The 2,758-nt window shown below is 56.5% G+C and overlaps 1 protein-coding gene across 1 annotated transcript in view; it reads left to right on the top strand.

Moving 5' to 3' along the window:
• The window catches only part of RASGRF1 (Ras protein-specific guanine nucleotide-releasing factor 1), a gene marked incomplete at its 3' end in the record, with an annotated part of 74,947 nt that overhangs the window by 46,111 nt on the left and 26,078 nt on the right, over positions 1-2,758 (top strand). The window lies entirely within an intron of this gene.

The raw sequence follows: 2,758 nt of genomic DNA on the forward strand, positions 1-2,758 counted from the left end.
TGGGGGTGGGGGGGCAGTGCCTGGTTCACAGCCCAGGCCCACGTGGGCGGAAGGCCCAGCTCACTCGGGGTCAGGTCCCAGGCAGGGCCACCCCCCGGGACAGGAGCGGCTCACATCCTCCATCTCCCGTGTCAGCATGTCCCCGAGGGGCCTGGGGGCGGGCCTTCCTGTGCCCAAGGCCCCATCAGCCCAGACCGTGTCCAAGGGGGACAAGCCAAGGCCCCTCTCAGCCCCTGAAGCCTGGGGGCCTCCTGCCGGGCAGAGGGGGGCAGGGGAGACCTCAGAGGTGTTGCAGGCAGCAGAATAGAAACAATAGGGACAGTTCTCTGTATCCGATTAGGAACCAGCTGTGTCCGGCGTCCCTCCCACACCGGCCTGAACCTACAAGTTCTCTGAGGTCAGACTCAGCTGAGCTAGAGCTGCATCGCCAGGCCCTCCCGTAATAAGCCCGTTTAGAGCCGGGATCTTAAAAACCAACATAGAAGAGGGTTCCTGGGGGAAAGAAATACATAGGCCCTGAGAAGGAGTTGGCGGGAAACTTGTTCAGACTGTCGCTCAAAAATGACAAACCAACCCTGGCCGGTGTGGCTCAGTGGATAGAGCGTTGGGCTTCGGACTGAGGGGTCCCGGATTCCATTCCGGTCCAGGGCACATGCCCTGATTGTGGGCTCCATCCCCAGTGGGGGGCGTGCAGGAGGCAGCCGATCCATGATTCTCTCTCATCATGGATGTTTCTCTCTCTCTTTCCCTCTCCCTTCCTCTCTGAAATCAGTAAAAATATATTTTTAAAAAATGACAAACTAGTTTCTGAAACCAAGTTTGCAAACAAAGTTGGCCACGAACTTGTGCTTTCCACCTTCCCGAATGGACATTTTTTCCCCCAAAAAAAGTGAGTGAATGCTGCCACCCTGTGGACAGGAGCGGTATTGCAGGGGCAGAAAAGAGGAGGGATTTGATCTGTTTCTCAGACTGGGACGCACCCAGCCACGTTCCCTCCCAGCCCCGCCAGCACCTACAAAACTCACCCAGTGGGTTTGTCCCTGCGCCGGTGGCACTGCCGTGGCCTCTGACAATAAACCAAGCCCGAGCCAGGATTTAAAACAACAGCCGAATCCCGGCCGGTGTGGCTCAGTGGATAGAGCGTCGGCCTGCGGACTCAGGGGTCCCGGGTTCGACTGTGGTCAAGGGCGTGTGCCTTGGTTGCAGGCACATCCCCAGTGGGGGGCATGCAGGAGGCAGCTGATCGATGTTTCTCTCCCATCGATGTTTCTAACTCTCTATCCCTCTCCCTTCCTCTCTATGAAAAATCAAAATACATTTTAAAAAAATAAATAGCCGAAGCCTAGCCGGCGTGGCTCCATAGCTGAGCGTCAACCCAGAAACCCAGAGGTCAGGGTTCGATTCCCGGTCAGGGCACATGCCCGGGTTGCAGGCTCCATCCCCAGGGTGGGCCGTGCAGGAGGCAGCCAATCCAGGATGTTTTTCTCTCACCCATGTTTCTGTCTCTCTTCCTCTCCCTTCCTCTCTCTCTAAAAGTCAACTTAAACGTTATTTTAAAAAATAATAAGTTTAAAAACAGCCATATAAGAGAATTCAGTGGGGATGGAACCACAAGTATAGAAGCCCTCCAGAGGGATGAGAAGGGAGAGGGAGTCAAAGAGAAACATCCATGATGAGAGAGAATCATGGACCGGCTGCCTCCTACACGCCCCACACTGGGGATCGAGCCGGCAATCTGGGCAGGTGCCCTTGACCGGGAATTGAACCCGACCTCCTGGCTCATAGGTCGGCGCTCAACCACTGAGCCACGCCGGCCAGCTTCCCTCCCCGATGCACCAGAACTTACAGAACTAAGTAAAGTCATTCTTGTCTGAGCCGGCTGCATTGCCGGGTTCTCCAACAATAAGCCATCCCAGAGCCAGGATAAAGGAAACAGCCCCATGAAGGGCTCAGAAGGGGAAGCAGTAAGTGCAAAGGCCCTGGGGTACGTCACCGGATCCCCCCCCTCCCCCAATGACCCACTGCTTTCCTAAGGCTCCTGGGAACTCATCGAGGCTCTGAGCAAAGTCCAAGACTCTGGTCCTCTTACCCAACAGCATTTGTAAAAAGCAGGTCGATGGCGCCACCTTGTGGACACAAGCGAAATGCAGCCGTCAGAACAGGGACTGTTGTCTGTGTTCTCAGGTTGGGGGGGAGCTGTGTCCTATTTCTCTCTCAGACGAGCCAGAATTCACAGCAATAACTGAAGTCGGTGTTCCCCGAGCCAGCTGCGGTGCCCTGTCCTCCAGAAATAAGCCATTCCAGACCCATTATTAACGAAAACGGCCGCATATAGAGCGTCGAGGGGCACTCACAGGACGTGCAAAGGTCCTGAGGCAGAAATGAAGTCAGTTTCTTCTGTGGGTGGACAGGGCTGGTGGTCGGATGGACCAGGAGCCGGTTGATGAACTAGGGACGTCTCCTGTACGCCCATCTTCCTCCCCCTGCTGCTGTCTCTGCCTCCCACGTTTCAGACTTTTAAATCCCAGCGGCCTGCGTCTTAGCTGTTCACCTCCATCTCCTTTTCTCTGACACATCGCCCGCCTCCTGGGCTGTGGGTGATAAAGTGAGATCGAACCTCTCCGTGCCCAGCACACTGGGCTCCTTCCTGCTCCCGACCCCTTTGTTGGGGGACCCTGCTGAGAATTGGGGGGTGCCAGGCTTTCTCCCCAGACCTGGCTGGGCCCGGCACCCCTCCCTCCCGGGGCGGCCGCCCGAG

Source organism: Myotis brandtii, unplaced genomic scaffold (assembly GCF_000412655.1).
Source record: "Myotis brandtii unplaced genomic scaffold, ASM41265v1 scaffold1166, whole genome shotgun sequence".
Lineage (NCBI taxonomy): Eukaryota > Metazoa > Chordata > Mammalia > Chiroptera > Vespertilionidae > Myotis > Myotis brandtii.